Source organism: Cavia porcellus, unplaced genomic scaffold, assembly GCF_034190915.1.
Source record: "Cavia porcellus strain 051 isolate PalLab524CR breed Dunkin Hartley unplaced genomic scaffold, mCavPor4.1 scaffold_12, whole genome shotgun sequence".
NCBI classification, from domain to species: domain Eukaryota; kingdom Metazoa; phylum Chordata; class Mammalia; order Rodentia; family Caviidae; genus Cavia; species Cavia porcellus.
The window spans coordinates 9,670,621-9,695,995 of NW_026947495.1; the positions used below are offsets into that span (position 1 = coordinate 9,670,621).

The 25,375-nt window shown below is 41.1% G+C and overlaps 2 long non-coding RNA genes and 1 pseudogene across 3 annotated transcripts in view; 1 reads left to right on the top strand and 2 right to left on the bottom strand.

Moving 5' to 3' along the window:
* The window catches only part of LOC134478260 (uncharacterized), a 48,687-nt gene that overhangs the window by 17,535 nt on the left and 5,777 nt on the right, over positions 1-25,375 (bottom strand). For both annotated transcript variants that reach the window (XR_010050755.1, XR_010050754.1), the window contains exon 2: positions 885-1,039. This is a non-coding gene — a long non-coding RNA (uncharacterized LOC134478260). The remainder of the gene's footprint in view (positions 1-884; positions 1,040-25,375) is intronic.
* On the bottom strand, positions 5,780-8,583 carry LOC134478259 (synaptojanin-2-binding protein-like; annotated as a pseudogene).
* On the top strand, positions 11,447-13,857 carry LOC106025381 (uncharacterized). Its single transcript, XR_001198982.3, has 3 exons — positions 11,447-11,574; positions 12,143-12,241; positions 13,148-13,857. It is a non-coding gene; the product is annotated as an uncharacterized LOC106025381 (long non-coding RNA).

The window sequence follows — 25,375 nt, forward strand, 5'->3', positions numbered from 1 at the left end:
TCCGGGTTCTACAGAGAAACAGATCAATAGGATCTGTTGATATCTATCATCTATTGAGAGATATATTTAAGGAACTACCTCATAAATCATGAGTCTAAAAAATCCCATAACTTTCCACCTGCAATCTGGAGGCCAGGAAAGCCACTGGTGTAATTTAGACCAAATTCAAAGGCCTGAGTATTGGGCAATCGATGGTGTAAATCCCCTGCCAAGGCCAGGAGAAGATGAGAAGCAACCTCTCAGATTGGCAGGGAGGCTGGAAAAAGTGCAAGGTGGAGGGACTCTCTCCTTGCTCATTTTTGTCCTGGGCAGGTCTCAGTGGAGGCAGCTCACTCACAGCAGCAGGGGGAAGAGCCTTCTCCTTTACTGATCAAATGCTAATCTCACCCAAGACCCCCACCCCAAGCCACAGTGCTCTGTCTGGAAGCCTATGGTCCAGTCCAGTTGCCATGTAACATTAACATCTTAGTCTCCACCTGGGCCTCAAGTCCCCCGCCTCTAGTCACAGCTGAGTGTGCAAACCCTGTACAAGGCTGCCCAATGCGCAGCCATGGTGTGAGTGAGAGAACACACCCACAGCACTCAGGACGGCTGCAAGGGCATGGCCAGGTTCTGTCCTGCAGCCTGACATGCTGAAGTTTGCATGCAACTACAGGCCTTGTTTTCTTGTTTCCAAACTGCTTCAGGGCCTTCAGAAGGACTGAGGAGCCTAGGAAGATTTCACTTACCTCTATGATATCTACCAGTAATTTTTCCTGTTTGAAATAGGACAATGTTATTGCATACAAACATGGGTAGTTTTTAGGCAAGATAACTCTTGGTATCAGAAATCTATTTAGTGAGGGGAGTGGTATTGTTTAAGCTTATTTGAGTCTGGGTCATACCTGGTTTCATGGGGCTCGGCTGGAGCCTCACCTCTGCCTTGGCATTCAGTGTGCTTATTTCTTGTCTTGACTGAAGACTGTGAAGAAACAGGCCAGGACAGGGAGGTGCATCTCCTCTACATTCTTTTCATGTAGCTATAGATTCAGTTCTTTGCCTGTCAGCAAAACAAGACAGAAGTGGTTTCTTAATCTCATTGTTAAAACTGAAACTGTTTATTTTCCATTTCTCTTTAAACCATTGGTCTTCTTGTTCTGTGAGCAGATCTTTTGTCCATGCATGATTTTGTAATGTCACACATGGATGCTATTGTCATGGATGCATGTGGACATGATTGTCTTACTGAGTGATGGGGTTTTTTCCCCCAGTATCGACACCTTTCATCATATATCACAAAATCAAACCTGATATCATTGACCAATTTTTAATACTTTCCTGGTAATCTGGGAAATTATTAAGAAATGTGAATGCTGTGAAGCTCAGAATGGTAGATACAAGCTTTACCAAATTTTAATTTTTGCTTCAGTGCTCAAATCTGATCAGCAGCAGCAAGTACTATCATTGTTTCAGGGAAAAGATGCTTGCTTTACTCATTCTCAAAGAACTATCTGTCAGAGCTGAAGATCAGTGGAATAGATTAGAAGATACAACCACAACTACAAACACACTCAACCACCTTATCTTTGATAAAGGAGCCAAGCAGGTTCACTGGGAGAACGACAGTCTCTTTAATAAATGGTGCTGGAAAAACTGGCTCTCCATAGCCGAAAACTAAAACTAGACCCATGCCTGTCACCATGTACTAAAATAAAATCTAAATGGGTCAAAGATCTAAATATTAAAACAGAAACACTAAATATATTGGAAGACAAATTGGGTAAAAACCTTGAAGATATAGGAGTAGGTAGAGAATTCATGAATAGGACTCAAACCGCATGGGAAATACTTCCCAGAATCAATAACTGGGATCACGGAGGACTTCCGGGAGAACATGGCGGACAGATAGCAGATACTACGGAGGCTCTCTGAAAGGCTTGGTTCAGAAGTCAGGAATGGTGTAGACTAAGGAGACATAAGCCGGTAGAGGTATGCTCTGCTGACTCAGGAACGAACTGGGCTGAGAGAAACTTGGAATGCAGTCCTGGTGCTAAAACAGGAACAGAAAAGTCTCGGTGTGGAGGCTGGACCCTGCGCCATTGGAAGCTGTGATTTGGGTTTCCCGCCGCGCGGCAGCTGGCTGCCTCTACATCGGCTTGGCAAGGAGAGAGATGCGCAGAAGCTCTGAGAACGGGAGCCTGTGAACGGAGTCGAAAACAGGACGGGCAGAGAGGCGTATGCTGACTTGTGGTGAGGTGAGTGAGAGAAACTGACACTCTACCACAGTTTGACTCCAGTGGAGGACTTTCTGGGCTCGGGCAGTCCTGCGGGAGCAGGACGCGGTGGTGACTCCAGCCACACATTCCCTTCTCGGACGGGATTGGTGAAAAGTGCCTGGCCTGTGTGACGCTGCTGGCGGACTTGGTAGGCTGGCCCAACCCAGATCCCAGAGCCTGACAGTGGCCTGGAGGGGCGACTCCCGCGTAGGCTGCCTAGTCCGTAACTCCCTGGTGCGCTGCGGTGGGCGGGAACACCTAGCCAGCGCAATTCGATCAGGCTGTGGCTGACAGGGAGAGAAGCTGGGCCTCCTATGTAAGCTTGCATATATAAGGAACAGAGAATATGGGAAGAGGCAGCAACAAGAAAGGCTCCTCGGCCCCCAATTCTGAGAAACAGGCAATAGCGGACACCGCACCAATAGACATAAAGCACCATATAGAGAGCCTCATAGACCAATTCAGGAATGAAGTTATCAACGACCTGAAGCTAGAAGTAGGCAGAATAGTTAGAGAAATGCTAAGTACCACCCAAGAAAAAACAGGTGGTGGAATGGAAGAACAGAAAAAAAGGGGAGAATTGTTTGATGGAGAAAACAGAGAAAGCATAGAATACGTGAAGCAGGTTCAAAGGCACTACCAAGATACTAAGAAGTCTATAGAAGACTGGCATAACAGCTTGAAAGAAACTAAGGACAGACTATCTGAACTGGAGGGCAGACTTGTAATATGGGAGAATGAAATGAAAAACTTCTTAAAAATAACAAAGAAACAAACAGCAATAATACAAAGACAAGAAGATGATAAGAGGATCCATAACTTAAGGATTAAGAACATAGAAGAAGAAGTAGGGACACAAACAAATGAACTACAAAAGCTACTCACAGAAATAATCCAGGAGAATTTTCCTAATTTAGCAAAAGGTAAAGATACTCAGATGTATGAGGCATACAGGACCCCAGCTACCTACAACCCTAACAGAGCGACACCCAGGCATATAATAATCAAAATTCTAGAAATTCAATACAAGAACAGAATATTAAAAGCTGTCAGAGACAAGAAACAGACCACTTACAAGGGAACACCATCAGAATTACAGCAGATTTCTCTGCACAAACCATCAAATCACGAAGAGCGTGGGGGGAAATAATTCAAGCTTTGAAAGAGAATAATCTCCAGCCAAGATTGAGATATCCTGCACAACTGTCCCTGGAAATTGATGGAAAAACAAGGTGCTTCCAGGATAAAGAGGAACTGGGGGAATTTGCAACCACCAATTCAACTCTGCAGAAAGTATTGCAGGATATTCTAAGAAAAGAAAAATACAAAGAACCCAGAAATAGTGGCAGAGAGGCCACAACAAATGGAGCAGAGAACAAAATGAAGAAGACAAACTGACAGCTACTGATAGAAAAAGAGCTCAACAGAAATGAGGCAGAGAAGATTGGATGATAGGAACAGCTATTTTGGAGAAAATGACATTTTAGTAGGTAATACTGATTTAGTATCATCTTGTTTTGAAGTCTCATCTAGCTTTTGTTCTTCTGTCTCCAATGGTCTAAATAGGTTGTATCTTATTGGATTTTATTATGTACGATAGTATAAGCAAAAACCTTTTAAAGACAAGGAGATTATACAGAAACCATTGTTCATTTTCTGTTAGTCGATTCTAAATACTCTGTAATGCTGTCATTCTCTTAAAAGGTTTTACATTGTTTTGATATACTTAATGCTACAGTATACGAAGTTGTACTCAAGGACTTCAAGGAAAGAGTCAATATGGTAACTACTTTTGGGTTGGAATTATCTTGTGGTGAAACACTATTCTGCTTAAATGGCTATGTTTTGATCTGCACTGTTTCGCTGTTATGCCCTCTTTTATCTCAATCTCCACTCCATTATTTACTTTTTTATTTTTATCCATTTAATTAAAGGGAAAAAAATAGCAGGATATATTATAGTAACCCACTTTGACTTTCTATTATCTTGATTTGAAGCCCTGTATTACTCTCACCATCTTGTTTTTGACTGATGTTCCCCTATTCTGTTTTGTTGGATAGTATCAGGTTTGAAAGTTTAGGCATCAGCTGTGAAGATAATGAGATTCATTATGACGCCCATTCTCATTGACTTTTACCTACTTTTGAACACCTACAATGTCTCCAATGCTTTGGTTTTGTCGGTTTTGTTCTTTACTGTTTTGTTCAATTGTATTATAACTAATGATATAGGCAATTCTATTAGAGATAGCAGGAGGCATTATGGTAGCCATTGTTGATCACCTTGTATTATGTTTTTACATTATCCATTATGTCCACCCTTTTGATTTGACCGACTCTGTTCTGTTATGTCACATTTGGTTTTACTCTCTTCCAAAAAAGCAGTAAGAACCGTGGGAGCAATGAAACCCAAAATGTGTAATAGTCATTATACAAAAGAGAGGAAAAGAATGCTCTAAACTATATAACTGCATGTATATTTAAGTGTATAAGATAGAAAATGATATCACAGAGTTTTATTGGATCATTGAACAGAACTGTTTGCAGTATCATTGTTGGAATGTCCACTCTACAAGCTTTAATCTTGTGACTTGAACAATTATTTCTAAGATGGCAATATGTAATCCATTAACTAGTGATTTCCTACTGTTCATTTTTGTCTTCTGTAAATCTGTATAACTTGTACCCTTTCACTGTTTCTTTTTTCTTTTCTCCTTAAATAAAATTAAAAAAAAATAACTGGGATCACCTCTTATTAAAAAGTTTCTGCATGTCAAAAGAAATCTCCAGCATAGTGAAAAGAAAACCCACAAACTGGGAAAAAAATCTTAGTGAACTGCCCCTCAGATAAAGGACTTCTGTCTAAAACATATAAAGAATTTAAAAAAATCAAACCCTCAAAATTCAAAGACCCAATCCAAAAGTGGGCATCTGAGATGAATAAACAATTCTCTGTTGAAGAAATACAAACGGCAAATAAATATATGAAAAAATGTTCATCATCATTACTCATTAGAGAAATGCAAATTAAAACCACACTGAGATTTCATCTCACTCCTGAAAGAATGGCCAAGATCAAGAAAACCACCAACAACAAATGCTGGAGAGGCTGTGGGGAAAAAGAAACTTTCCTGCACTGTTGGTGGGAATGTAGACTAGTGCAACCATTGTGGAGGTCAGTCTGGAGATTTCTCAGAAAACTGGGACTGGAAGCCCCATTTGACCCAGGTATTCCTCTTCTAGGCATCTTCCCAGAAGAACTGAAAGCATCATACCACAGTGATATATGTGCATCCATGTTTATAGCAGCACAATTTGTAATAGCCAGATCTTGGAAACAACCTAAGTGTCCATCAACTGAAGAATGGATAAAAAAGTTGTGGTATTTTTATACAATGGAGTACTACTCAGCTATAAAGAAGGATCACATTGAGACATTTATAAATAAATGGATGCAGCTTGAGACCATACTTATAAGTGAAATAAATCAAACTCACATATATAAATACCAAATAGTTTCCCTAGTGTAAGAAATGATAAGAATACATAAAAGTATGTGGTAATCATGATTCCCAATCATATTGGTTTGAAGCCATATAATGTTTTCACTCATTAACCACAATGGTTTTAACCTGGGTTGTTTGAATTTAGTATCTATGATAGTACAAATAGCTATTTTGAAGAAAACAACACAACATAAAAGCTAGTGCTGATTTAATATCATCTTGTTTTGAAGTCCCATCAAGCTGTGGTACATCTGTTTCCACTGGTTTTTTTTTTTTTTTGGCTTTTATCTCTTGATTCTATTATTATCACTTTTAGTATCTTAGGAAAGTAATTTACTCTCTAATTTTTAGTCTGTATAACGATGCTTAGATCTCAAGAGTTGTGACACATGAACAAACAGCATATACTGAGCAAAGTTTGGTACAGACTCTGGCAAAGAATGCAATAACAAACAAAACTTTTTCCATCACACATAGTTAGGGGTTTCAATTAATTAATGAAACCATTCACACAAAAGTTAAAACTTTGCAGTAAAAGAAATAATGATTGAAACAAGGAACATCGTATTATAATAGCATGTTATATATACAACATGGAGAAATAATTTAAACAGTGTCTTGAAAATATCTATACTTAATTTTCAAAACTTTCACCATTAATTTAGGTGGCAGAAATATTAGATTTAGTCTATACACAACATGATTATTTTACAACTTTAGTTCTCCATATAATCATTATAATGAATAACATTCTTACATAAAACTTTAAAATGTTTGGTTTTTGAATGCTGTTGCACATCCAAGAAAACCTAAATTTAGGTGCAACTGACTACCAATGATGGGTCAGGTGTTTGTTTTGTATACAAACAAACAAACAAAAATCTAAATTATTTTCTTTTCTACTTGCCATTTGCCCCATTTTGTGTCACAAGTTCTTTCAAGAGTTAATGTCCAAGGCCTGAGGGAATCCTGGGAGGTAAGCAGGCCCATGTAGCTGCTGAACATGACGTCACATACAGGAGTGGGGAGATGAAAGCTGGAATACTGGTGTTTCTCTGTAGAACCCACAATGAGTCTGGTTATCTAAATGAGCTTCGAAAAGTATCAAACAATTCAGGTTGAAAGGCAAAAAGTATGCCAGGATTGTTTATGGTCAGGTTCTCCCTGTATCAATAGTTGATCCAGAGGCAAGGATTCTTTATTTTTAAATGCCATACCTTTCCACCCTAACCTGATGCCATTAAGTGACAGCTTCCTTTTCTGAATTTCTAAAAACTGTGACAACAGTCATCTGCACATCTTTGTACTGCATCATGCTCAACATGGCTAACTTAATGGTTACTTAACCAGATGGATGATATACAGTACTCTTAAGATTTCACCTATTTAGGAAATCTTTTGTTAACTAGACTGTCAGCTCCTTAAGAGTCCTTAGTTTGTTCCCTTTCTCTGTGGGAACTTTCTGACTGGCTCATTTCTCAGTTAACTTTTCTCTCTGCAACTTTGTATTAGAATACAAAGACTTGGGGATTTTGAACAGCAAAGTTTACAGTGGGAATCATTCACTTTAAATCATTTTTTGGCTACAAAGAGAGAAGGAAAGATATGGGAGAATGGCAGGGAAGGAAGTCGAAGAAATGGTAAGTTCACTGGGAGCCCGAAGAGAACAAGCCTTGCAAAGCTGTTGCCGGTATCTCATGAAGGCCCAGGCTCTACCGCGGTGAGGGCAACCACTGGCAGCAGCACCGCAGCTATGGGAATACTACCTGGCTCCCCTTCACCTCGATGGCTTGTAGGTCCATTCTGCACCTGTCACCTGTGTTGCACTCTCAGGGACACAGCATAGCCAGCATTTCGGAAAAGGGCTACAGCATCTTGGTGCTGCAGGTTCTTTAGGTCGTGGCCATTTACCGAGAGGATCTGTCACCCTCCTGGAGTCGCCCATCCTGGGCTGCAGCCCCGTTCTCTTTGATGCTGCTGACGTAGATGCCACTGTCATTAGAGACATACTGCTGAGCTGTCCCACCGACGATGTTGAAGCCCAGACCTGAGGGTCTTCTGGTAAGATCGATCTCTTCCTCTGTGACCAAATAATCCACTCTTCCGTTCATGTTTTACTGTTCGCCTGGCTGCTTCTCTGGACGCCCCGGGCGTCGCACAGGTGAGAGTGAATCACAGCCCTTTCAGCTTCCGCAGCCCGCGGACTGGAAAAGCCCACTGGTTTGAACATGTTGTATCTTACTATATTTCACTATATGCTATAGTATAAATAAAATTCTTTATAGGCAAAGAGATAATAAAGAAACCGTTGTTCGTTTTCTATTAGCTGATTCTAAATACCCTGTAATTCTTGCATTCTCTTGAGTGGTTTCACACTGTCTTGATATGCTTGATGTTATAGCATACGAAGTTACACTCAAATAATTCAAGGAAAGAGGCACTATGGTGACTACTATGATGTTAGATTATCAGGTGGTGAAACACAATGATGCTTGAGTGGTTAGGTTCTGCCCTGCATTTTTCTGTTACAATGTCCTCTCTTATCTAAATCCCCCCCCTTTTAAAAAATTAATCTATTTTCTCTTATTTTTTTAATTAAGGGAAAACTAAATTAAAAATAGTGGGACATATTATAGTAACTTTCTTGGTTTTCCTATTAACCTGATTTGAACCCCAGTATTGCTCTCCCCATCTTGTTCTGTCTGATTGTTCTATATTCTATTTTGTTTGATAGTATCAAGTTTCAGGGTATAGCCAACCACTTTCAAGGCAATAAGATATACTATGATGCCCATTATGGTTTGACTATTATCCTTTTTTTAAAGTCCTGCAAGGTCTTCAGTGTAGGTTTTATTGGTCTTGTTCTGTACTGTTTTGATCAATTCTATTATACCTGATGATACAAGCAACTCTTTTTAAAAATAGCAAGAGGCACAATGGTAACCACTTTTGATCACCTGGTATTCTATTTTTGCATCATGTACTATGTCCATTCTTCTGTTCTAACTGACTCTGTTTTGCTTAGTCACATTTGGTTTTATTCTCTTCAAAAAAAAAGTAATAAGAACCGTGGGAGTAATAAAACCCAAAAATTTCTAATTGTTATTGTAAAAAAAGAGAGGAAAGAAAGGTGGACTAAGGGATATAACCACAGGTACGTTTGAGTATGTAGGATGGAAAACCATATTACTGAGCTTTTGTTGGATCACTGAACAGAACTGTCTCCAATTTCACTGTATGAATGTCCACTTTATATGCTTTAATTTTGTAATTTGGACAACTGTTCCTGGGGAGATAATATGTAACCTATTAACTGGTGATTTCTTACTGTATATTTTTTTCTTGAAATACTGTATTATTTGTATCTTTTTACTGCTTTTTTTTAAAATGTCTTTTCTTTTTTTTCTCTTTAAATTAAAAAAAAAAAAGAACTATCTGTCAGATTGCCAACACTGAATAATCATTGTAATTCACCAATCTTTCAGGTAAAATGAAAACTTATTCTTTTTTTTTTTTGTATTGGGGATCGAACCCACGACCTCACACTTGCCAGGCAAGCACTCATGGTACTGAACTAGATCCCAGCCAAAAGCTTATTCTTTCAAGTAAAAACTGTCTTTCATGGAAAAATGTATGTTCTCTCATCGAGTCCTAAAATCAGACCAAAATGGATCAAAGACCTAGCTTTAAACCTTGAAATTGCTAGGAGAAAACCCAGGGGAAACACTTACAAGTCATAGGCACAAGCAAAGATTTTCTTCCTGAATGGGACCCCACTAGCACAGGAGATAATATCAAGAATCAACAAATGAGACTACTTTAAATTAAAAAGCCTCTGCACAACAAAGGAAACAATCAACAGAGTGAGGAGACAGCCTGCAGAGTGTAGAAAAATCTTTGCTAATTGCGTTTCTCTAATATTTAGAATATTAAAAAAAAAAACACAACAGGGAAAGTGTGCATCCTGATTGGCTCACACCTTTGTTCCACAGTGTTTTTCTCAAGACAACCATCATACCCAGATAAGCAATAGAAATTTTACCCATCAACAGCAGTGCAAATCCCAATAAAATAAAAGAGGCAAATAACATTTTTGGCATTATTATGAAAACTCATTTGGATCTTGTGAACCCCCATGAGAATACACCCAAAACCAGGACACTGGGACAGAGGCTCACAATGGGTGATGAAAGCCTAAAGGCTTCAGGTCTCAGAGAAAGTCTGCCTGGGGCTGGAGGGCAGAGCTAGCCTGCTGGGCTAGGACATGGACACAGACAGAAAACCCCTGCCCTGCTTAGGGGAACCCTATGACTTGCTAAGAGAAGCCAGGTGAAAGAGGTTGCCTGGGCTGAACTTTGAAAACCTGTGGGGGAGCATTTCATGGCCACTGTTGCCATGTTCTCTCAGGCTCTTCCTACCAGGGCTCCTAAGTTCCCATGGCCTGGGAACCTGCAGAAGTTCAGTCACTGCTGAACTTCTGCTGAATGGTCGGCACCTCTGCCATGCAAGCTTCAGCAGTGGAGTTAAGATAAAGGTACTTGTTACTGGGTAGTTATCAATGCCAAGAGCTAGGGAGCTGCTCCCTGGCAGTTGATTGGTTTGGAGCTGTTGTCAGACACATGGGTTTTTAATATTTTAAAATCCTGCCACAGGCTGCTGCCTGGCATGAACCCTGGGTTGTCAAGAACAGAAATGGATTCAAGATGAAAGCGTCTCTCTCTGTTCCTTGGCTTCTGCTTGAGAACAATCAAGGTGGGGCATTTTGACCTTGCACCACAAGACCTAGCTGCAGCTTCCAGGAACCTCCTGCAGAGTGGGATGGGAAGGACAAGGAGAGAAGTGACTCTTGGGGAGGAGTGCTGGAGTGACCTGACAGCTCTGGTGTCAGGGGGTGTATTGGAAGCAGAGAAGAATTGTTCCTGAATGGGGCAGGTATCTTGGCATTGCTACAGAGTTTTAGAGTCCCACTGGGCAAAGTTGGAAGGGCAGGGATCCTGCATCAGAGTCACCTTGCATTTCTCATTGTGAAAGACTTTCCCTCCCAAGAAGCCTCTAGCTTAGTGTGCTACATGGTTGTAACAAGATACCAGAGGCTGGGCTGGAGATTTAGCTCAGTGGCTCAAGCACTTGCCTGGTAAGTGCAAGGCTGTGAGTTTGAAGATACCAGAGGCTGGGTACTTTATAAAGAATGCTTTGCTTTGGTTCAGAGTTCTGGCGGCTAATTCAGGCAACTTTATCTGGCAACTACATCTGCTGCATTACAACACAGTAGAGAAGAAGAAGGGAAATGGTCTTGTATAGAAAGAATTCAGCAGGTGTGGTAGATTTGCTTTATAGCAGCCCACTTTTGAGGGCACTGATCTAGTCCCATGAGACCTCATCCAGCCCTGTAGGACAGCATGGGTACATTTGTGAGGTGGCTCCCCAAGACCTAATTTCCTTTCACCACCAAAGGTTCCACCATTTCAACATTGTCTTACCTATGAGCACGTTCCTTACAGAGGAATCTTTAGGGGACAGACTCAAACCACATGCAAACCATGGCACTTTCTTGTGGGCTTTGCTTCTGATAGCAAGTCATTGCTGTTCCCTTAAGCAGACTACAGTGGTTCTGGTTCGGTCTGGTGTCCTACCCACAGCTTGCCAGCTCCTCCCATATCCCTGCCTTCCAGCCCTGAGGGTTACTATCTGTTAGGACTCCGGGTGAGAAGCCCACAGCCTGAAGGCTTTCACTACCCACCTGAGTCTCTCTCCTGGTGTTTCTGTGGCTGTGAAGAAATGCCAAGGAAAACAGGGCTGTCCTGGATCCTGGAGGTACTTTTAATCTTTGGTTTTTGTTTTTTCACTCCTTTCCTGTCCTCTGCATAGAGCAATCTTTGGACTGCCTGTCTGAAGAGATTCCCAGATGATTTTAATGCTTGGCTAGGTGGAGAACCTAGCTTTGTTATTTGTGGTTTTTGTTTATTTATTCTTTAATGTTGAATATTCAGCCAGGAAACCAAGGATGATATTCTGGAGCCAGCTGGAAATCAAAGATACATACTTTACATGTTATTTTGGACTTAGAAAAAGCAACATGTTTATATATAGGTGAAGGTTTTGGAGAAAATTTATTAAGTTAGAACTGCAAATGAAATACTTTCACTTATGAGGTTGATCTTAAGGACCACATTCCACAACAGCACTAGCGCTTTGTAGGAAAAGCAACATTGTGTTATAAAGTTGCAGGGTGTAGAGAAAATGTTTTTGTGTTTCTGCAGACTTTAGAACAAATTTTGCTAAAACTTGGCATCTTAGGTGTGTGAGTCAGCTGGGGTTGCCGTCACAAAATACCAAGACTGGATGGCTTAACTGCTAAGCAATAGACATTTATTTCTCACAGTTTTGCGAGCTGGAAGTTCAAGATCTACATGCCAGCAGTACCGTGTCTGGAGAGGATGCTCCCGGTTGACAGATGGCTGCCTTCTCACTGTGTCACCAGGTGAGAGACAGCAAGCTGTTTGGTCTCTTCCAGCCTGTGTGCTAATCCCTTGCCCTCCTGACCTCATCTGACCCTAACTGTCAAGGCCCGGTCTCCACATACCATCGCACTGCTGTACAGGGCTCAACAAATGAATTCGAGGGGGATAAGTACATTCAATCCCCAGCACGGAGTGAGGATCGAGCCCCAGAAGTTAATTTACAGTTGTTGAGGTAGTGGAGCACTCTAGAGATCTTTACTTCACTCCAGAGTTATGTGTTTACATTTCCAGCGGCTCCAGCTCTGGGTTATTATGTCCCGGGAGAGACAGTTTTACATTCCAAAGAGTGGAGTGAGGATCCAGGCTCCTTGCTGCACAGCCTACGCAGAGAAAGTCTCTTTCCTTCCCTCCAGGGAAGGGCCCGCTGCCTCTCTTGTGTATGTCCCTGTCGTAGAAAACAAGGGCTGGACACGGAAAGTTTCCATCTAGCTTTTGCTGTGCCCAAGGGCACAGACCCCAGGCTTAGCATTTATTTATTTTTTTATCTTTTTCCTTTTTATCGGTACCGGGGATCGAACTCACGACTGCCTGCTTTCAAGGCAGGCGCTTATGCCGCTGAGCTAAATCCCCAGCCCCAGGCTTAGCATTTATTGAGTGAGGGTCACTATCACTAAAAATCTGCCTTGGGTCTGGGACAGTTCATGTGTGCCTTGGAGAAAAAATTAATGAAGATGAACATTAAGTTTTTAAAAAAAAGGGAAAAGAATGATATACAATGAGTGACTAATTCCTGCTAGGTAACAAAAAAAAAAAAAAAAAAATCTCTTGGTAGGGAAAAAAAAACTTAAAAAAAAGACCAGATGATTATTATGATGGCATTTGAATGAAGACCAGATATGTGATTTTAAGTTTTCTTTCCTTCTCAGATTTTCTCAAAGAACACACATTCATTTGGCAATGCAAAAATTAAAAAGAAAAAAAATTCTTTTGAGCCGAGTTTATGTTGCCCAGGCTGACCTTGAATTCCTGGATTCCAGCCGTGCTCCCACCTCAGCCTGCTGAGTAGGTGGGACTACAGGCATGAGCCCCGCACAGCCCCGCAGAGAACATCTTTTGCTGGAAGACTGTGGTGGAGGACATCTCTGTGCAAGTGATCCCTCGTGGCGTAAGAGGCGAGCCTTTAGCAGCCTGAAGCACCACACCTCTGTCCTGGTGACTGAGCTGCCACCGAGACCCCTCCGTCCCTGCCCTGAGCAGCAGGACAAAGGGGCAGCGCATGGCGACCTTGTGAGCTGAATGCATGCCGAGTGGATCTAATATTCGAGTCTTGCTGCTCTTTCTCGTATCTCTTCTATTTTGGAGTTTTAGTCAAGGTTTCTAGTTTTCCATGCTCTGTGTGCTCTTCCTGTCTCTTTGAGGCCACAGATCCTACCCTGAATGTGCGCAGCTCAGCTTTCCTGAGCACTGGCAGGTTTCCCTGCGGCTCTCCATCTTCTTGGCAGCATGCTCTGTGTACTTGGAATCAGTCACAGCAGCGACTGGACAACCGTCCAGAATCTTTTGGCATGGGACATGCAAATAATTGCTTGTATTTTCTACCAAAACTAAAGGATAGGAATAAAATTGAACACTGTGATTTGGAAGTAAGGAAACCCAACATGCAACATCACACTTCTACCCTGGGCCCTGCTGGCTCCTGGGCTCTGCAGGCCTCTGACTCCGGGGCCACAGCTTCCTGTCCGCCATGCACCAGACCAGCTCCGGGGGCGCCTGAAGCTCCCAACAAGGGCCCTGGGACTCACAGCTCTCAGGGAACCAACCTAGTCCTGGCTCTGGCTGGGTGACCCTGGGATAGAGCCTGGGGTCAGGACAGGGCAGGCCCAAGAAGGAGCCTGCTTGCTTCTTTATCAGCTCCTTACCAGAGAGACCCTCATGACTACACTGCAGAGCCAGGTTGCCCTCAGAAGGCCCCAGACTCCCTCCCCTTTGGGGTACAGCGATTGTCAGGTGTGGGTGATTGTACTTAAAGTAGGACTTTGAGGTTGGATAGAGGAGGAGGAGGAGGAGGAGGAGGAGGAGGAGGAGGAAGAGGAGGATGACGACCAGGACGATGACGAGGAGGACAAGGAGGACAAGGAGGAGGATGAGGAGGATGAGGAGGAGGACTACGATGACGAGGACGACGAGGAGGACGAGGAGAAGGAGGGAGTTGAAGCAGGGACTGGCCACACTGCCTCTGGGGATGTAGAATCGGTTCTGGCATGCAGAGGCTCGCTATGAGGACATTAGAAGAAGTTGGTTGTAACCCACTTTTACCAAGGCTTGAAACCCACTCCTTAAACTCAACATCCAAATCATCCACAGGCAGGCTCTGGGTTCTTAACTGTTAAGAAAGCACAGGCTGGGCGTGGTGGTGCACATCTGCAGTCCCAACACTGTCTCCAGAACTGGGGAGAGGAAGGTGGTGTCTTAGTTACTTTATACTCGTTGCTGAGACAAAATACCTGAAACCCAAGTTGGGAAAGGAAAAGTTTATTTCTTACAGTTTTTGGAGGTTTCAGTCCGTACTCAGTTGGCTCCAAGGCAGGCTGGCATGGCAGGACCGCAGTTCGTGGTGGCTGCAAACAGCAAGGCAGAAACCAGCAAAAGAGCAAGACGCATCTTCTTCCTGCCATTACATCACATCCTGGCTCCACCCCTAGGCCAGTGTATCACTCACAGCCCCAATCCAAGCACTAGACAATGAACCAATCACAAATGCACAATGCAAACTCCTGAGGCCTGGGGGCCACAGATATAAATGATGACAGGTGGTATGCACGATACTTATAATAAAAGTAACAGAGTAAGGGATGGCACAGGGCCTGAGAAAGAGACACAGTCTTCACGTATCATGGCCTGAGGCAGGGATGAGTCTGTGTGGGGAGTGTTTAGGGCTGCAGGGCTGAGAGAAGGACGTGGTGAGCAAGGTGGAGGGTTGAGGGTGGCTGTGGCCCTGACCCAGAAGCCACAGGGAGAGGGTTGGTCCTCTGCCTCTCTCCCTAGCTGCCCAGCTCTGCTCCCTGGATAGATGACCTCACTGCTCTGTGACTTTGGCAGAAACACCCAGTCGGCCTAGCCTGAGTCATACGATTTCCCCAGTGAGGAGGAGAGGACCTGGGCTCCTCCAGCCACTTTGGGGAGGAAGGTCTGGACTGCGCTCAGTGAGGCAGGACTCCTTCAGAGAGACAGGAGATGGCTCCCTCACAGGGACCCCTGGACCTCCATCATAGCCACTGAGTCCAGATGTCTCTGGTGGACAAATGTCCACTGTTATCCAGCAGGCATTTGAAAAGACTGTAAAAGAACTCTGTTTACATGAATACCATCACCTCCTGTTATCATTGGGAGATTGGTACCAGGACAAATGTAGACAACTATGCACATCCTCTCTAATTTTGTGTTCTTTAGATTACTTATAATAACTAGCACAGTGTTGAAGTTATGTGAGCAGTTGTTATATTATGTTATTTAGGGAATAACATAAGAAGATTGGCTATACATGTTCACTGCACATGCATTTTTAAAAAATATTTTCCATCCGTTGTTGGTTGAATCTGAGGATATAAAACCCATAGATTAGAACACTGTACACACACACACACACACACACACACACACACACACACACTATTCAACAATACATTAAAGCTGAATGTGAAACATCATCATTTCTTGCTGAATTTTTAATATCATGGAAATATGTACACACATGCTTGGCTGGATTGTGGCAAATCCCTGGAGTTCACCGTATAAACTGTTGTCTTGAGCAGTTACTATTTGGGCTCAAGGGAAAAACTTTCTGGTACATTTTGTAAGTTTTGAAACAAGAGACTCTTCTCAGAGGTTTTTTCCTTTTCTCTTTTAGCAATACTGATAATGGATCTAGGTCCTCTTATACATGCTAGACAAGTACCCTACCTCTGAGCTACTCCCCTGGACCTTAGCATATGAGATTTCTAGCCTAGAATGTCAAGAGGGTGATTCCAATAGGAAATTTCTTACAGATTGGGACAGAGAACTCTTGGTTCAGGGCAAGACTGTATTTCACATCATAGACAGAAATAAACTGAGGAGCTACTTTGGCCTGCTCCCCGGGTGCTATTTGGTTGTATTGCCTGTTGTGGGGACATTCAGAAAAGTGAGAACTTGAGACATTTGCTTTGGTTCTGATTTATAATTACGTTACTTCAAGCTCTGTGCCAGACAGCCTAAAGGAATGAAAGTTACTTGTTCCCACACCCAAGGCGATTATAGTCTGACAGAGGAACAGTACTTCTTGGAGTACGCTGGTGGGTGTGAGGTCTCAGAATGAAGCAAGCATATTTTGCGTATTTTTCTAGGAGGTGGCTTAATTCTGAAGTGACTGATTTGCAACCAGATTTACAACCAAATTAAGTTATATAATAATGCCTTGGAGTAGAATGCAAAACTGAAGGGGTGATAGGAATGGCAGAGTAACGACTTCTGGGAGTTTTTTGTATGAAAACAGTGAGAACATTTGCTGGGGATGTAGCTCAGTGGTGTAAGCGCCTGCCTGCCAAGTGCAAGGTCCTAAGTTCAATCCCCAGTACTTTTAAAAAAACAAACAAGCAAATGAGAACATTAGCAAAAATGGTCAGAATCCACTTCTTTCAAACTTTGGAAATTAACACTGGAAATTCTGGAAAACAACCAAATTGCAACAATCAGAGGATGTGTATTCAATAAGAAAAGGCTGCTTCTTGGTGCTTCGCACACGGTTTCTTGTCCTAGTCCCACACCCCAAGGTTGCTTTGAAAAGTCGCAGACCACATTAATAGTGAAAACCACCAACTCAGCAGCCACCCAGAGGAGTGAGACTGCCTGGTCACTGGACAGCTGTCCTTAGTGAACCTGTCCAATGATCTCTGGGCAACCTGCATTGTTCTTTTTTCCCCCAATTTTAATTTTTTTTAAATTTTATTTAAGGAGAAAAAAAAAGCAGAGAAAGGGTACAAGTTATACAGATTTACAGAAAAAAATAAACAGTAGGAAATCACTAGTTAATGGATTACATATTGTCATCTTAGAAATAATTGTTCAAGTCACAAAATTAAAGCTTGTAAAGTTCCAACAGTGAGACTGCAAACAGTTCTGTTCAATGATCCAACAAAACTCAGTAATATCATTGTCTATCTTATACACTTAAATATACATGCAGTTATATCATTTAGAGCACTTTCTTTTCCTCTCTTTTGTACAATGACAATTACACATTTTGGGTTTTGTTGCTCCCACAGTTCTTATTACTTTTTTGGAAGGGAGTAGAACCAAATGTGACATAACAGAACAGAGTCAATCAAATCAAAAGGGTGGACATAATAGATAATGTAAAAGCATAATACAAGGTGATCAACAATGGTTACCATAATGCCTCCCGCTATCTCTAATAGAATTGCCTATATCATCAGTTATAATAAAATTGAATAAAACAGTAAAGAACAAAATGACAAAACCAAAACATTGGAGACATTATAGGTCTTCAAAAGTAGATAATAGTCAACGAGAATGGGCGTCATAATGAATCTCACTATCTTCACAGCTGTTGCCTAAACTTTTGAACCTGGTACTATCAACCAAAACAGAATAGGGGAACATCAGTCAAAAACAAGATGGTGAGAGTAATACAGGGCTTTAAATCAAGATAATGGAAAGTCAAAGTGGGTTACTATAATATATCCTGCTATTTTTTATTTATTTTTCTCTTAATTAAAAGGATAAAAATAAAAAAGTAAATAATGAAGTGGAGATTGAGATAAAAGAGGGCATAACAGCAAAACAGCGCAGATCAAAACATAACCATTTAAGCAGAATAGTGTTTCACCACAAGATAATCCTTACATAAAAGTAGTTACCATATTGTCTCTTTCCTTGAAATCTTTGAGTATAACTTTGTATACTGTAGCATCAAATATATCAAAACAATGTAAAACCATTTAAGAGAATGACAGCATTACAGAGTATTTAGAATCGACTAACAGAAAATGAACAATGGTTTCTGTATAATCTCCTTGTCTTTAAAAGGTTTTTTCTTATACTATCGTACATAATAAAATCCAATAAGATGCAACCTATTTAGACCATTGGAGACAGAAGAACAAAAGCTAGATGAGACTTCAAAACAAGATGATACTAAATCAGTATTACCTATTAAGATGTCATTTTCTCCAAAATAGCTGTTCCTATCATCCAATCTTCTCTGTCTCATTTCTGTTGAGCTCTTTTTCTGTCATTAGTTGTCAGTTTGTCTTCTTCATTTTGTTTTCTGCTCCATTCATTGTGGCCTCTCTGCCACTATTTCTGGATTCTTTGTATTTTTCTTTTTTAGAATATCCTGCAGTATTCTCTGTAGAGTTGAATTGGTGGCTGCATATTCCCCTAGTTCCTCTTTATCCTGGAAGCTCCTTGTTTTTCCATCAATTTCCAGGGATAGTTGTGCAGGATATATCAGTCTTGGCTGGAGATTATTATCTTTTAAAGCTTGAATTATTTCCCCCCACGCTCTTCGTGATTTGATGGTTTGTGCAGAGAAATCTGCTGTAATTCTGATGGGTGTTCCCTTGTAAGTGGTCTGTTTCTTGTCTCTGACAGCTTTTAATATTCTGTTCTTGTATTGAATTTCTGGAATTTTTATTATATGCCTGGGTGTAGCTCCGTTTGGGTTGTAGGTGGCTGGGGTCCTGTATGCTTCATACAACTGAGTATCTTTACCTTTTGCTAAATTAGGAAAATTCTCCTGGATTATTTCTGTGAGTAGCTTTTGTAGTTCATTTGTTTGTGTCCCTACTTCTTCTTTTATGTTCTTAATTCTTAAGTTATGGATCCTCTTATCATCTTCTAGTCTTTGTATTATTGCTGTTTGTTTCTTTGTTACTTTTAAGAAGTTTTTCATTTCATTCTCCCATATTACAAGTCTGCCCTCCAGTTCAGATAGTCTGTTCTTAGTTTCTTTCAAGCTGTTATGCCAGTTTTTGATAGACTTTTTAGTTTCCTGGTAATCTCTTTGAACCTGCTTCACGTATTCTATGCTTTCTCTATTTTCTCTATCAAACAATTCTCCCCTCTTTATCTGTTCTTCCATTCCACCATCTGTTTTTTCTTGGGTGGTGTTTAGCATTTCTCTAACTATTCTGCTTACTTCTAGCTTCAGGTCATTAATAACTTCATTCCTGAACTTGTCTATGAGGCTCTCTAGATGGAACTTTATGTCTATTGGTGCGGTTACCGCTATTGCCTGTTTCTCAGGATTGGGGGCCGAAGGGCCTTTCTTGTTGCTCCCTTTTCCCATATTCTTTGTTCCTTATACATGCAAGCGTATATAGGAGGCCCAGCTTCCCTCCCTGTCAGCCACAGCCTGATCGAATTGCGCCGGCTAGGTGTTCCCGCCCACCGCAGCACACCAGGAAGTTGCAGACCAGGCAGCCTACGCGGGGACCATCCTTCCAGGCCACCCTCAGGCTCTGGGATCTGGGTTGTCCTAGCCTACTGGGTCTCAGCCAGCAGCGTCACGTAGGCTAGGCACTTCTCATCAATCCCGCTTGAGAGGGGATACGTGGCTGAAGTTGCTGCAGTGCCCCAATCCCACAAGTCTGCCCAGTCCCAGAATGTCCTCCATTGGAGTGTCCTAAACTGTGGAAGAGTGTCAATTTCTCTCACTCACCTCACTGCAAGTCAATGCACAGCTCCCTGCCCATCCTGTTTTCAACTCCGTTTGCCGATTCCCGTTCTCAGAGCTTTCACGCGTCTCTCTCCTTGCCAAGCCGATGTAGATGCAGCGGCGGTGGCGGGAAACCCAAATCGCGGCTTCCAATGGCGCAGGCTCCAGCTTCCACACTGAGGCTTTTCTGTTCCTGTTATAGCACCAGGATTGCATTCCAAGTTGGTTCCTCTCAGCCCAGTTCGTTCTTGGGTCACCGGGGCATATCTCCTCCTGCTTATGATTCCTTACTGAGCACCATTCCTGAATTCTAAGCTGAGTCTTTCAGAGAGCCTCCGTAGCTGCTGCTATCTGTCCGCCATGTTCTCCTGGAAGTCTCCAATTTTTATTTTTTGATAGCACATTTTTAGTGCATACCAGTTACATTTCTCTTGGGACTGGTGCATGTTCTTAACTCATCTCAATGCTATTTCTCATCCTCTTTCCTGGCCTCCACTCTCCCTCCATCTCTTGGCCCTCTCCCCATTTGCAAAAGAGCTATCTCCCTATTTCCAATTATGTTTTATTTTGCTTTTTTATTTATATTTTGAGTTTCTCATGGAAAAGAAACCAGGTGATATTTAAGCGCACATTTCTGATTTACTTCACTTAACATCATGGTCTCAAGGTCCATCCTTGAGATTTTTCTACAAGTGACTCAAGTATATCCTCCTTTATGGCAGAGTAGTACTCCATTGTGCATAAATATCAGTTTCTTTGTCCATTCATCTCTTGATGGATACCAAAGCTGCTTCCAAGATCAAGCTATTATGATTAGTGCTGCTATCAATATGATATGTACAAGTCTTTGTAATATGCTATCTTTAAGTCTTTCAGAAGATATCTAGAAGGGTTGACTGGAATGTCTAGTTTTAATTTTTTTGAAGAATCTTCATACTGATTTCCATAATGGTTATAGTAGTTTACATTCCTACCAAGAATGTGAAAGGGCTCCTTTTACCCTGCTACCTTATAAGCCGTTACTATTATTTCATTTCTTGATGATGACCATTCTTTCTGGAGTAAGATGGAATTTCAGTGTTCTGTCAGATTTGCATTTCTCTAATGGCTAGAGCCACTGCACATTTTTAATATATTTATTGACTGCTCATACTTCTTTATATGTTGTAAATATAATCCTCTAAGAAATAGCTGGCAAATTTTTTCCCATTCTCATAAAGAACTCAGAAAAATTAGACCCTTTGAAATAAAAGATCATATTTTGGCAACTAAAATGACTAAACACTTCTTTAGGCATTGTTAATCTCACTGGCACTTCCTAGGATATTCTTGAGAAGTTTTTGAAGTGTTGGTTTGGTGATCATGAATTTCTTCAGGCTGTCTTTAGTGGTCATGACTCTCTTCAAAGGAACACCTTATCCCTCTGTCAATTTTGAAAGATGTTTTTGTATGACATATCAGTCTGAGTTGGAAGTTGCTTTCTTTTAGGGCTTGAGACACTTCATTCCAAATCCTTTGGTGTTTAAAGGTTGTCTGAGAAATCTGCTGTAATTCTAATATGTTTATCTTTATAAGTGATTTGTTGGATTCATAGACTGCAGAGGGAGAGAACCAGGCCTCACAAGTAGGTGATCCCCACCTGGAAACCAGCGCATGTGTGGGTCACTACTGGAGTGGGGACAGCCACACCCAAGCCTCTCTCTGTGAGTCAGTGCCATTCGCAGACTGTGCGGGGAGAGAACCAGGCCTCACCAGGATGTGAGCCCAGCCTGGAAACCGTACCATTTTCAGGGTTTTCTTGGGTTGAGTTTTATTCTCTTTCATTTTGTTTGATTATGTTAAATCTGAACGCATGAGCAGCTATTTAAAAGATAGCAAGACATATTATAGTAGTCACTTTGGATATGCTATTAGCTTATTTGGAAGTCCTTTATTGCATTCATTGTTTTGTTTTTGTTGTTTCTACTGTATTCTATTTGATTTTTACTCTATCTGGAGGTATCTGCAGCTATTTTTGAAGACAACAAAAAGCATTATTGCTGATTATGTAAGCTTTTGAAGTCCTGTATCACTTATACTAGTTTATTTTGATTGGTTCTGTTGTTTTATTTTCCTTGGGTTTATCCTCTTTAAAATAAAAAAAATGTGATTTGTTTCTTTTCTCTAATGGTTTTTAAGATTCAGTCCTCATGTTGGGTTTCTGGGTTTTGTGTTGTGAAAAATTATTTTCTGATCATGGCTTTTGGGGTTCTACATGCCTCAGTTATTTGTGTGTTGCATTTTCCCCTATATTTGCAATGTTTTCTGGTGTTATTTCAATAAACAGATTTTTAAAATGTCATTTGTGCTGTTCTGTTTTTTTTCACTAATTAATTCCGATTAACCTTAGATTACTCTTCTTTGTATCATCTAGCCACTATTGCATCCATTTTTCATATTATCTTATTTTTAAAGTATCTCTGAATAAAGTGTCTCTGACAGTAGCCCTGTCTTCTAGGTCTGATGCTATCCTCACATTAGTGCTTCTGCTGCCCATACTTTCAATAGAATTTCTGAAACCCTGTTTATGGTTGATACATTGTGTCAACTGAGTTTAGAAGTTTAACTAAGAGACTTAGCAGGAAACTAGGATCCTTAGTTTCTAAATATCCTCATTCTGTGCAATAGGAGGGCATAGAGATTTTGTGAGTGCTACACCTGCCTTGGAGTGGGAGGTAGCCTGTGTACAATATAAGGGAGGAGAAAAGCCTTGTTTTACCCCCTTTGCACTGGCTGCTGCCTTGAAATGTTGCCTTAGGGCCATGCCACCCTGTCTTAAAACCAGCTGATTATGGACTGAAACCTCCAGAAGCTGTAAGCTAAATAAACCTTTTCTTCCTTCATTTTGAGAACCAGGTATTTTGTCCCTGCAATAAGGAAAAGTAAAAGTAACCAAGACACACCATCTCAAAAAAAAAAGAAAAGAAAAGAAAAAAGGGGTGGTGGTGGTATAAACAAAGGAACTACAAAGGCTACATGCTAGGCCCCGAGACAAGAATTTTGAAAGACTGAAATAATACAAAGTATGTTTTTTCACTAAAATGAAACAAACCTGTATATCAATAACAAAGAAGTTTGAGAAATGCTTAAATATGTATAAATTAATAACATTGCTGAGTAACCAATGCCTTTAAAAGAAATCACAAGAGAAATTAGTGTTTTGAGATCAATGAAATGAAAATACAATACACTAAAACTTATGGGATGGAACTAAAGCCATTCTTAAGACCAAATTTATAGTTGTAAACACCTCTGTTAAGATGAAAAAGACCTCAAGCCAATAACCTAAGGATCAGGATGGGTCAGGAGAAGCAGCCAAACATGCCCCTGCATGCCTGCCATCCACTGTCTGGCAGTCTCCCTGCCAGTAGCCAGTGAGGGCCAGAAGAAGAAGCAGCCTCAACCTTGCATGCCCATGAGCATCAGGAAAACCTTGCTGTATCTACAAGGGCCTAGAGAAACCTGCCCCATGCCCACCACCTTCCTCGGCAAATAGGTTCAGAGAAACCCGGGCACCCGGCCAGTTCCCCTACCATTTGCATGGGTAGCCAACATGGGAAGCATCTGGGATTCCACAAATGGCTCATCCAGAGGAACCCAGGAAAATGTCAAGATAAAGGAGCAAAATTCAACCTCAGACCTCCAGCCCACACAGAGCAAGTCCAAGAGACACAGACATGGAAGTTACTGGTGTTGTACTCTAAGAAAAATAGCTTCGTTATATTTGTATTATAGCAAATTACCTGTAACATGGCCTTACTGTAATGTGTTTTCCTTTTCCCTCTGGGTGACCTAATTAATATGTTAATCAATGCTCTTCTCTGTAAAGAATTGCAAAACCTTACCTAATTGATATGTTAACCATTGTTGCCCTCTACAAATAACAGGAGTTGTTAATTACTCCTAGGCTTCCCCATTCTCTGCTGAGGAAAACAGGATTTCTTTTTATCTAAACTTGCTTGTATGCAGGGAGACTTGCTTGTTAGCATAACCTTTACCTGACCTTGCTCTCCTCAAGGAATGTAATCTCGCCATATTTTCTGTTCTGTAATGTGCTGCACTGCCTTCCCTCTTTCCCTACCTGGTGGTAGTCTGTCATAAAATGTGCTAATTGCGCTGTTCTTAAGAAATGCTTAACTTCAAAGAAATTACAAAAAATGTTGTGGCTTAACCCTAATGCACCAAAAGGGTTAGGTTCCAAATCCTTGTAAAAACTTAAGTTTCAGCTTCTTGTAACTTTTGACCCCTTCCCACCTGTTAGTGTTAACAGGCTGTCCTGAGATAATTAACTTTCTGCTTTCTTCTCCAAATGTTATTGCAGATGTGCTGTTCCAAGATAATGCTTATCTGCAGGATGGGAGTAACTCAAAAGGTGCCAACGGCTCCCGATGTTGTCAGAACTAAATGGACAGCTTTATAGTTTCCAGACTTGGGTCAACAGTTTAACGGCTCTGCGGATTTCTTTTGTTTCTCCCCACTTTTCCCTCCGGCCTTTTAAAATCCCCTTCTCCAGTCTTGGGGGCATGCAGTCTCCAAATTGGCTCCCGGAGACTCGTTGCCAGGCCTGGCCTAAATAAAGCCTTTGCTCCCCAAATTTAATTTCTTGCTTCCTTGGATTTTATTCTGGGGTCTGAGTTATCACAACTGGGAGTTTCGCACTTGAAATTTCTAAAATGATAGCAACTGAAGTCAAGAAACAACTTCATGTCTGTAAAAGAAATCAGATCAGATATAATATCTCAGGTAAAAGAAGAAATGACAACCATAATGAAAGAATTGCTGAGCATATCTAAAGAAGACATAGAATAAAAAAAAGAGGAGCATAGAAAAAAATGATGAGGTCCTTGAATGAACAATATAGGAAAGAATTAGAACGCATGAAACAGATTCAAAGAGATGTACAGGAAATTAAAAACTCCATTGAAAGCTGATAAAACTGAATGCAACTGAAGTTAGAATTTTAGACTTTGAAGATGGAATTTCAGCTAGTGATTATAAAAGGAAAGCTCTTTAAAGTTAACAAGGAACAAGGAAATAGCAATTCAATTGCTGCAGGATAATGCAAAGAAAAATAAGAATGATGTCAGCAAAAAAAAAAAAAGTCAACACAAATGATATAAAAAGACTTATTTATAGAGGTAATAGTAGAAAACTTCACAAGCATGGGAAAAGGGCCTGGCCTCAGATAAGAGAGGCATATAAAACTCCAATTAGCCATAACCAAAATAAGTGTATACCCAAGCTTATAATAATCAAGATCCCAGAAGTTCAGCACAAGAACAGATTATTAACAGCTGTGAGAGAAAAGAAACAGATCATTTGTAAAGGAAAACCCACCAGAATCATGGCAGACTTCTCAACACACCATCAAGTCAAGAAGGTCTTGAAGTATTTCAAG